Source organism: Pyxicephalus adspersus, chromosome 5 (assembly GCF_032062135.1).
Source record: "Pyxicephalus adspersus chromosome 5, UCB_Pads_2.0, whole genome shotgun sequence".
Taxonomy (NCBI): domain Eukaryota; kingdom Metazoa; phylum Chordata; class Amphibia; order Anura; family Pyxicephalidae; genus Pyxicephalus; species Pyxicephalus adspersus.
In genome coordinates, this window is record NC_092862.1 from 3,789,541 (window position 1) to 3,801,678 (window position 12,138).

A 12,138-nucleotide genomic window follows, 5' to 3' on the forward strand; every position below is an offset into this window, starting at 1 on the left:
TACCTAGAAAATATGGGAAATGTGTTTACTGAACCCTGACTATATTGCCACCCTAAAGCCAACCTTGGACTTCAAGTTTACCCCTCTCCTTTCTTCAGAAGCTGGAAAAGATAAAAAAGACAATACACTATATTATATACAAGTGATGTTATCCTCCGTCTGACTAGATCTTGGGGAATCACTGCGGTACAATGCCCTGTCATCTACTTGTAAAATTTGGGGTACTCAGCAATCCCCGACATCTGGCTGGAAGGAGAATTACCTCCTTACCTAGGAGCTGTAGGGGAAAGATGGGGGGAAGAGTATATTATCTTACCGTTTCTTACAAAATGAGTTATATTTGTACTTTTATCCAGCATTTTTGGGATGGGATGGGGAGATACAGGGTCTGTTTTAAATCTGCCATCCAACCTTCCCTATATTTAATCTGCCCTGCAACCTTCCCTTCAATAAATCTGCCCTCTGGCCTCCCCTTCATTCAATCTGCATTCCAGCTTTCGATTCATTAATTCTGACCTCCAACCTTCCCTTCATTAAAACTGCCCTCTAGCCTGCACTTCATTAAATCAAACCTCCATCCTCCCCTTCAATTCATTAAATACAAGTTCTAGCCTCCCCTTTATTAAATCTAACCTCCAGCCTTCCATTTATTAAATCTCTGACCTTCATCCAATCTACCCCTCAGCTTTCCATTCATTAACTCATTACCTTACAACCTTCCCTTCCTTAAATCTGCCCCCCCACCCCTTCAGTAATTCTGCTCCCCAGCCTTCTATTCACTAAATCTGCCCTCCAGCCTCTCCTTCATTTAATCTGCCCTCCAGCTTTCCTTAACTAAATCTGGCTTCTGGCCCTCTCCTCACAATTATACAATCTCCTCTCCTGGACTATAGTTTCTTACTCTTACTGCACACCATGGGCGTTTCATAATGTACATTAGAAGCTGCAGCAGGTCAGATAGAGCCCTCCTCATTTCATGGCTGGAGGATGTCCTTCATCATTCCTTCCCAGATTGACAGTTCCTGGCCCCACCCCATTAATTCATTGCATATTGGCCATCGGTGAACCAATCCAGTCTGTGTAACTCCAATCAGATACTTTATCCTCATACTCCCCTCATCCTCAGCTTCCATTATTTCCAGAGCACTGAAGTTACACAAATTCTGCTTCTTTTTTAGGAGAAGTTTAAGGATTTTTTTCTCTTTTTATTTCTCTTAAAGAATATAAGGTGTGATTTTTATTCTGTAATAAAAAGAAAGAAAGAAAGAAAAGAACGAAAAAAAGAAAGTAATGAAAGAAATGTTTTGGGATTTTGCTCTCCATTGTACAATTTCCCATATAATTACCAGATATAAAAAAGTTCAAAAAGAAAATCATTTCAAGAGAAAACAAACACATTGTATATCAGCAAATCATTCATTTGTGGTTTGTCATTTCCCAGACGTGTGACCGCACATGGCTCGCACATATACAGATGAAGTGGCTGGAGAAAATGTTCCCTTGATTTCAATCAATACTCATTTACTTTAACAATCATCGCTGATTTTTTTTATTTCTGATACAAAAACAAGCCGTCAGGCCGGGTAATGATTGCAGTTTGCAGCCGGCTGGGCACGTTATTGGGTTTACACATGACTGTTCACATATATGCACACACACAAACACGGATATATCATTAGTTAAGGGAACAAGAACTCCACCTGCAACATTTGGGAGAAGGCAGATCCTGAACAATGTCCCTTCATACTCACCTGTCCATTTCCTATCTAAAAGAAACTAACATGCTCACGACTTGCATCATCCCAGTCCAGACCAATCAAGGTGTTGGAAGATCAGGAAACCTGGAAGAGAAAAAGAAGATCCAAGTCTGAAGGAGGACAGGTGAGTATTTATAAGATTGCAATCATGCAGGTAAGTTTATTTCATTGCAGAAGGACACGTCGTGTTGCAATTTTTTATTTTTTACATTTAATTCTGCTTTAAAAGCACAGTACCCTACAGTAAAAGAAAACCTTGTGGTTGACAGCTCCTGGACATATGGCAAACAGATACTGGGCATGGAAGAAAAGCAAACTGCACTGCATGTACCCACCCTTGCAGCCAAAAGCAACTTGCCATTGTTGGTGCCATGCTGTGATCTGCTGCAGCTGTGTGCAAAAAAATTGTTGTCAACTGTTTGTATTCACTTGAATAGGAAAAGTTGTGACTGCGCTTGAGCCGCAGCTCACTACAAATCTGAAATGGCCCTAAAAGTGTATGAAAACCCCAAAAAACTGATTACCTGATCTTTTCTTTCTTTAATAAAGTAACCCATACATGTTCTTTCTTTGGCTGCCAGTCTCCTATATACTGGTCCCTTTATTCCCATTAGTCCGTTATAATGGGATCTGTTAGAGCAAACTTTTCCAACCTTTTTAATGGGAACCCTTAAAATACCCTTCTCAGTTATAATTCCTATATCCGCAGCTCACAGTATATTAGTATGGTGGTCAGTAGGAAGAATTCCTCTTACATTGCTGGCCATTGGGAAGAATGTCACCCTTACAGATAGCCAAAGGGATCATTGGTGTTGGTTAAACTGACCCGAGAGGTGCAAAGAACCCCTAGCAACCTCTGGAGGAACCTTGGGGATCTATGGAATGCTGGTTGGGAAAATCTATACTAGAAGGTGATTCTTCTTCCATTGTATAGAATCCTGATGACACCAATCACGGAAGTAAATCATTACTGGTATGGTCAGTTTGAATCATCAGCTTTCTAAGCGTGGCATTATGCCAACCCCTGGCATGCATACAATCCTAAAGTCAGCATAGCTGTCACACCCCATGCCCAACTCTGCTGATGTCAATCATTTCCTTGTTATGTCATTGCCCTCAGTAGCCATTCCCCCCAAGCTGGAGACTAGGACTGGCCAGGTCACATGACTGTAGAATAAAATATAAGCCATAAAAATTTTTTTTGCATTTTATAAACACAGCTATCTAAAGTTGATATGAATGCATTAACACTATTTCATTTTATTGAGTTTAAAAAAAAAAGTCTGTAATCATGTTTTGCAAGTATTGGATATTTAGACTCGCCAGCTTTGGAATAAATAGTAAAAAAGAGAATTATTAACATTCATTAATAACAGGAATAGGAAAGATATTCTTCAGCTTCTCAATGACAGCCATATTATAAATACCAAAGAGAGGAAAATGGAACTTTTATGGTACACAATCGACAATATACGTAAAAGCAATATTTATTGCAAACATATAAAATATATTAAAACCATATAACATACATATATGTATTTTATTACTTCCAGCAAAAGTTGAGGGGCGGGGGATTTTTCTTAAAAGCCGTAATAAATTTTATAAATTAGGAATGAATATGTTTTCTATGGATTGGGAAGTTCTATATAAACCATGCACAGGAATGATTTTTTATGCAATGATGTACAGCTCTAATTTTTTTTGTTACAGAATTTCTACTTTATTTCTTAGAAATTGATCCCAAGTCACAAACGGCTGATCATTCATTAAGTAACATATTGGTTTGTAAGTGAAATTGACGGATGGAATTTTTCGTCCGCGTCTAGCGATTGTATTTGTGACTGAGAAGTGTTTTTATATGTAATTGACTCTTATTTCTGATACATTGCCCTTTCATTGGCACTGAGAAAAATCAATAGAATACATCAAACAAACAAGCTCTCCGGAAAAGAAAATATCATAAACTGAATAAAAAGGAAAAAAAAAAGATTTATCTGTATTTTACACTTAACTATTCCGAGGCAATAAAATCCTTGACTTCTATAGCAGAAATAATTCACAATATGGCGATGGCCGGCGCCGCTCACTTCACTGTTACTGGGAAGAGAATTTCTTAAGTTTGTAGCTGCGACATAAAAATGTGAAAACGGCCATAAAACTGATCAAAGAGCATTATTTCCGTTTATAACCTCCATTCCTAAATAAAAATCATCCCACATTACTGAGAATATACAGAACATTAGCATAAGTGGTCAGATAGAGTAAAAGGTAACTTATTTTTTCTCCAAGTAAGTTAATGCTGACACCAAAGTAACTCAAATTGAAATGGTATGAAAGAACAAGAGTAGAGAACTGGGGGTGTCAATTCGGCAATTCAAAGAGAAAACGCAGGTCAAACAAAGTGAACAACGTCAAACAACAAAGGTTATGTACAACACTTATATCAGTCAACCACATTATAAAATCAGAGGGTGTAGGACCAATATTCTTTACAAAGGTTTTACTACAATTAAAGGGGGAGGGGGGTAAAGCATACCATATCCCGACGCGTTTCACCGATAGGCTTCTTCAGCGGTGTGCTGAGAATGTTAGTATATAGGCAATAAGTAGAACTTTCTTAGATATTAGGGAAACTTCATAAAGGCTAATATTTATCCTTGTATCAAACAAAACCCCCTGTGTCATGAACAAATATGGACACAATAAATGCTGGTCAGAAAGGTTTGAAGATCACACATGCAGGCAGATGTGGAGGATACCTTAGATGAGGGAAGTTCTCTTCTCTTTTTCTTTCAGAAGATTGGCATCACAGATATCACTAAGCATGCAGTCAATCCCCAGACTATGAATCTATAACATCACTGAGAATGCAACCAATCCCATGGCTATGGACATTACTAAGAATAAAGCCAATCCCATGGCTATGGACCTTTAACATTACTAAGAATAAAGCCAATCCCATGGACCAGTGACATCACTTATGAGGCAACCAATTCCATAATTATGGGCATATTACACCACTAAGCATACAGCCAATCTCATGACAATGGGCTAGTGACATCACTGAGAATACAGCCAATTCCATGACAATGGACTAGTGACATCACTATAAATGAAGCGAATCCTATTGCTATGGACCAATGCAGGAACTAAGAATGTGGCCCATCTCATATTATGGACTGACATCACTGGAAATGCAGCCAATCCCATGTTATAGAATGATAACATCCTGACAATGCAGCCAATCCCATGTTATAGAATGCTAACATCCTGACAATGCAGCCAATCCCATGTTATGGAGTGCTAACATCCTGACAATGCAGCCAATCCCATGAGCTGCTGACATTACCAAGCATGCAGCCAATAAAACAACTAAGGTCTGGTTGCATGACTGAAAATAGAGCCAAAACTATGACTATGGACCAATGACATCACTGGGAATGCAGTCAATCTGATGACTATAGACTAGTATCATTACACAGAATGCAACCAATCCCCAATGAACCAGTGACATATTCATTGAGAACACAACCAATTCATTCACTAGAGATTGGTGAAAGTTTAATTCCCCAAAAATCATCCTTTTCAATTAATATCCAATTGAAATGGATTAGAAAACAGTGCTGGATAATTCTCAAGGAAATTTTTAGTAGGGGCCTAGGGCCGATGGATGTCTAGGGGCCCGGATACAACCTCTATGCTCCTGCAGTAAAGCAGAGAAATATCAGGATTTCCTTCACATTGGAGAATCCATTTGTAGACAGTTGGTGTCAGATAAAGAAGCTCTGAGCTAATATTTGCAGAAGAAGGGTCTTTTTCTGTGCCTACTGCAATCCTTATCAATCTCTATAGAAAGTGCTTAGCACCCCACTCTGCCTTAATCCATCCCAGGAAATCATTCACCACTGCAGAGGGTAAGGCATTCAACGATTACCTACCTCTCTTCTTCTGTCTCTTAAAACCCTCACTACTCACCCTTGAATCCATATCCCTGTCCTATAGTATTCTGCTTCCCCACCTCCTAGATTGTAAACTCTTCTGGTCAGGGTTCTCCCCTCCTCCTGTGTCACTGTCTGTATCTGTCTGTCAATTGCAACCACAATTTAATGTACAGCGCTGAGTAATATGTTGGCGCTATATAAATCCTGTTTATTATTATTATTATTATTAATAATAATAATAATAATTGCTCTAACTTAATTTTCAGTCCATTGTACAATATTACCTTCAAAATTGTTGATTTTTTATTGGATGAAGTTTGCTTTTTTAATGCCTGCCAGACTCCACTTCTTCCCATAAAAAGCTGGTTAATTTTTTTGCTGCAGAATTTATTCCTAATCCAGAGCTGCTTTTCTCATGTTTCTTTGTCATAAGCTGTCCTCCATCCAGCAATAATCAACCTGGAAAATTAAGGTAAGACTGAAGGATCACAGTTCTTGTCCCACTTACATTTCTGACTTGGTTAAAAAATACTCCCTCTGCCGCTCTCTCTGCTCCTCCAATGACCTACTAATGACTTCCTCACTCATAACCTCATCACACGCACGAATACAAGACTTCTCTAGAGCTGCCCCAACTCTCTGGAATGGTCTTCCTCGTCCTATTGGGCTTGCTTCTACTTTCTGCTCATTTAAAAGAGAAAAAAACTTGCCTACCCATCTTCTTCTGTCTATTGAAACCATCACTACTTCCCACCATTACATATCTCCCATCCTATTGTGTGTGAAATTCCCCCACCTACTAGATTGTAAGCTCTTCGGGGCAGAGTCCTCTCCTCCTGTATCACTGTCTGTATTAGTCTGTCATTTGCAATCCCTATTTAATGTACAGCGCTGCATAATATGTTGGCGCTATATAAATCCTGTTTATTAATAATAATAATAATAATAATAATAATAAAAAAGGAAGTCATGACCTCCTCCTCTGAGCATGGCGCCTGTGCTCACAAATTATTGGGGCACAGAATAGCAGTGATGTCATCAGATCTCTTTGTGCATCATCCAAGACAACCAGAGGAAAACCAAGGAGAACCTAGGACCTGGCTATGACTATGCGACCAGCCAACCATGTGCCATACAGTACAACTTGATTGGCATTCCAACCTTGCCAGTCTGAGCCCTGGACTGCAGTTACTTTTAGGAGTCCATACGAGATTAATACAATGATGAAACCCTAGTAAAGCACATTTTCTTCTGACCTTCTCCAATCTTCTTACTATAGGACAAAAAAGTGAACCAGCCTGCTTGGAACAATCTAAAAACATTCCATTAAAAAAATAAAAGCTGTTAAAATTGTGAAGAATAATATTCGTGGGCTTTTGCCATCTCCGGCATGTTAACACAACACTTTAGATTGAATATATCGACTTTCATTTGATTTAGTTTTGCGTTTTCAAACTCTGAACATTGACTACATATTAAATAGCCCCCAGGCAATAAAAAGGCAGAGCGCTGTGCGGAGGCTCCACTCCTCGCACTCATTTATACCGCGCAGCAGAGTCTGTAAGTGCCTCTTCAATGTGATTTTCGGTGCTTTTGCTCAGAAATATGCCGCGTGCCACTCACCATTAAGGATCTGCGGCTGAAATATGGCGAACGGCTCGGCGCTTCAGCCGCTGGGGATAATTAGCTTATTTTTTATTTCTCAAGCAACGATAGACTATCTCAGCCAAAAGACTCCGAGAATAAATTTTTAGTCTGTGTGTTTGTTTAGGGGTCGATTATTTTACCAGACAACGAGGCTGAAGCCCGAACGTCCTTGCAGAACCGACCGTATCAGACATCTTGCCGCGCCAGGACCTTCGCAGGATAATTCACTTGTTTTACAAGATGCAGATGAAGGAATAAGTCAGAGCTGCTTCCAGAGGTCTACAGTGGGGAAATAAGAGAGTTCTGGAAGCTTCGTCTGATAAAAGGTGATGAATAACGCTGACAGCCACATCGGAATCTTCAGCTGGTGGGCAAGGGATTATTATTTTTAGTACTTACATAGCACCAACATATAACGCAGTGCTGTAGATTAAATAGGGGTTGCAAATGAAAGACAGATACAGAGGACATAAAACAGCTAGTGCCGCAAACAAGTATATTATGAATAAATTAGCGCAATTACAGGAGAATATTAGTAGTGTTTGTATAATAACATTTTTTAATCCGGTCTTTCGCATTTACGAATTCATGGGAAGAACAACTAGAGAACTATACAGAGATAACACTATTGTGATATTTGAAGAGGAAAAAAAAAGAATGTCTCGTACCCGACACGTTTCGCTCGTTGGCTTCTTCAGGGGTTTTGGGAAAACGTTTGTTCGTAATTAGTGGTAGATTAAGTGTATCATTAAAACAAATTGTCACCACGATGGTTTGAGTGAGAAAAGGTTCAAAAAGGGATTTGTATAGTGAAGAAATGGGGGATGGAATTCGTGCATCGTTTGTCATGCAGGAGGTGCTGCTGAGCTGCAATTTGTAACACTACTAATATTCTCTTGTAATTCAGCTAATTTATTCATAATATACTTTTTTGCCGCACTAAAACCCTATTTGTTTGATGTCCTCTTTTCTATACTATATTTAGGAGATACAATTAGCACCACTTCTAAAACTCGACCAACAGATACAGACAATGAAACAGGAGGGGGAGAGGGCCCTGCCCTGAAGAGCTTACAATCTAAGAGGTGGGCAAGCAGCATACAATAGGAGGATATGGAATGGTGGGAAGTAGTGAGGGTTAAGAGACAAAAAAAAGACGGGTAGGTGAGGTTGAAGCGTTGGGTTTTGAGTGCTTTATTAAAGGAGCAGAAAATAGGAGCAAGTCCAATAGGACGAGGAAGACCATTCAAGAGAGTCGGGGCAGCTCTAGAGAAGTCTTGGAGTCATGCATGTGACAAGGTTGTGAGTGAGGAAGTCATTAGTAAGTAATTAGAGAAGTGAAGAGTGTAGCTAGGTGGGTAGGTGTTAGGGATGGATGAGTGTGGCTGCAGCATTCATAATAGATTGTAGAGGAGAGAGTCAGGTTAGTGGAATACCAGAGAGGAGGAGGTTACAGTAGTCCAGGCGAGAGATAAGGACGTATACAAGGAGTTTGGTGGTCTCTGGGGACAGGTATGGGAAGATTTTGGACATGTTGTGCAGGTGAAAGTGACAGGTCCTGGAAGTGTTCTGAATATGGGGAGTGAATGAGAGGACAGAATCAAAGGTGACGCATGCTGATGTTGCCTTTGTCTGCTGTTTTCCACAGAAAGATGGTGCCATTCTTTTCTTAATCCTATAGTTTAATATAAACCAGGGTCTATTTTATGGACTTGGATGATACAAGCATATGAATTTGTATATCTGTGCTGTGTGAACAAATTTCTGACCATAATTATTCCCTGCTGCAACCTCTCACCTCGTGACTACTAGTGTTGCCCAAATCCTCCTCAAAGTTTGGTTTAGTTTGGAGCTTGCCACTTTCCATCTGAATCCAGAAAATTGGGTCTGAATTTAAGATAATCTGAAATTCAGCATTAACTGCAATCAGGAAGGCTGACAGCTACTGATACATCAAACACAGTGGACTTTCATAGTGACAACAAAGTTTCAAAGATGGCTCCAGGAGAGACACCAATCCAGTTCACATCGGTTGGTGTTACCACCAGGTCCTGCTCTTTATTTATTTATAAGTCAAGGCTGCAGACACAGGGAATCCTACACCATACTGCTTCTTACTAATTTCTGTCATGTCACCTGTCCATTCATCCAGAAGGATAGGCAGACCTGTGATGACAGTTTCCAGGTCTGCACACTGGCTGCACACATTAAGAGGTGTCCCCGCCATCCCCGTGCTGAGTTCCTGGGTCTGTGCACCTTCCGGGTCATTATGAAAGGTCCCCACCATCCCGGTGCTGAGTTCCTTTGATCTGCACTTTTGCCTTGACTAATATAAGGGGTTCCTATCATCTCTGTGTTGAGTCACTGGGTGTTTACTATTGTTGTACCCATTATTAGGGCACCTGGCTTACCTGTGCTGAGTTTCTAGATGTGTACACTTGCTTTGCCCATTATTATGGGTTCCCACCATCCGCAGGCTGAGTTAATAGATCTGCACACTGCTGTGCCAATTTTTAGGGGCTTCTGCCATTCTTGGCTAAGTTTCTTGGTGTGTACACTATCTGTGCCCATTACTAGAGACTCCTGACATACCTGTGCTAATACTTTAGGTCTGTACACCTGTTATACCTATTATTAGGGGCTCCTGCCACACCTGTGCTGAGTTTCTAGATGCGTACACCTGCTTTGTCCATTATTAGGGTTTCCATCATACCCTGGTTTAGTTCTTGGGTCTGCACACATGATGTGCCTATTATTAGGGGCCCCTGCCATCTTTGTACCGAGTTTCTTTGCAGTGATTTCTCAGTTATTATTTACCCATTATAAGGGGTTGCTTCCATGAGAACTTGCATAGCTCACTCTCGTTGTCTTGCATCCCGTATATGGCTTTGTCTAGGACCGTGCATATTGCATTCAGCCTTCCCCTGCAGTTTGACCTCTAACTCCAGATTTAAATTAAATACATTTTTATAATTAGAGGGACTGCACAGTTTTCCTATAGAAGACATGAAGATGACTGTTGATGTCCCTATGAATGAACATGGATAATTATTTGATACACTCGGATTTTAATTGCTATATCCATTAATTAGTAGTTGCAAATATCCATTAATTAGTATAACTTGAGTATAACTTGAGCTTGTCTTTCTGCTTGTCAGATAATGTTGGGGCTCTTTGTAATTTCCTATATTCCCCTATTTGAATAAAGATGACTCACAGGAAGTAACAAATATAACACAACACTATCCTAATAAATCAGCAGTAATTAATGGCAAAATGACAGGTCTGCTTTGACTAAAAGTTGCTTTTATCATTAGAAGGATTGGAAGAAGGAATGGCATGGCCACAATTACCAAAACATGAAAGTCTTGGTTGTTACTTTTATTGCCCATCATATTCTCATAGGATTTAAGGTGCTCAGATTTTACTCAGAAGCACAGTAAGGGCAAATTTAGACCTACTGTGTTCTGTAAAGACTGTTGTCCAATACACTCCCATTCAAGTAAATGGGATCAGTTGGGAACTTGCAAGTGACTTTGTTGTTGTGGTTCCAAAAAGCAATAAACCACTTTTGGCTGCAAGGTTACTTTTCCTTCTCTGGGAAATGAACCAAACTGCAGTAGGAACCACGGCCACGAATGCACACAAACATGGTTGGCTGCGTGTGGTTTACCGCCCCTAGGGTGCACACAATAGTATGCTAGGTACCCAGGAGCAGCCAACCGTGAGTATTAAAAATTGTAAGTGAGAACAGCTGGTGTAAATTCGCCAAACGAGATCGAATTAGAAAAAAAAAACATTTTCAAAAAACAAAATTGCAGACTGTGCTGATCAATGAATGCAGCGTCGGCATTGATCAGCTCAGTGTGCGATCCCCAGCACTAGAGTTTAAATGGGGACAAGTCTCCCCATTGAAAACCTCAAGTGCTCTTTGATTAGCTGAGGAAAGCTTTCCTCAGCCAATCAGACTTGTTCCCATTTAACCTTTAGTGCCGGGGATCACAAACATGAGGATTCCCAGGGCTGCATGAATGATTGCAGCCCTGAGAATCCACTGCAATCCCGGGGCACTAGAGGTTAATTACCCTCTAGTGCCCGGGGATCGCAGTGGAACAGCAGATGAACTCTCAATGCAGTTTCTCTACTGAGAGATCATCTGCAGTTCAGTTCCCACAGTCACCGGGCTAATAAGTACAGCCCGGTGACTGTGGGAACTTTGCGGTCACAGCTGATTGGAGGAGGCACGCAAGTGCCTCCAATCAGCTGTGACTGCAGGGGAACTCTCAATGGAGTTTCTCCATTAGGAGTTCATCTGCAGTTCCACTGCGATCCCCGGGCACTGGAGGTTAATTAAACTCTAGTGCCCGGGGATTGCAAACAAGAGGATTCCCAGGGCTACAAGAACAAATGCAGCCCTGAGAATCCACTGCAATCCCGGGACACTAGAGGTTAATTAGCCTTTAGTGCTGGGGATCATAATGATTTTCTCGATCTCCGGATGGTTTAGTGAAGTCGGTTCGCCGAAATTTTGTGGACCCATCGAAAGTTCGAGGAAATTTTTCGCGAGAATTCCAGAGGCACTCTCACTCATCCCTAGTTAGAAACCCTCACAATGGTTCTGCCACCTGCAGACACAACAGCAATACTCTCCAAAGTGAGAAAAGTCCACTCATAAACCATTGTCCAGCGGAAAAGGCTGGAAGATTACTTCTGACACCACACAATCTTACAACAATGACAAAAAGATGCAAAAAATTTCACGTTACCCGTCTACATATCAGACACCACATTAC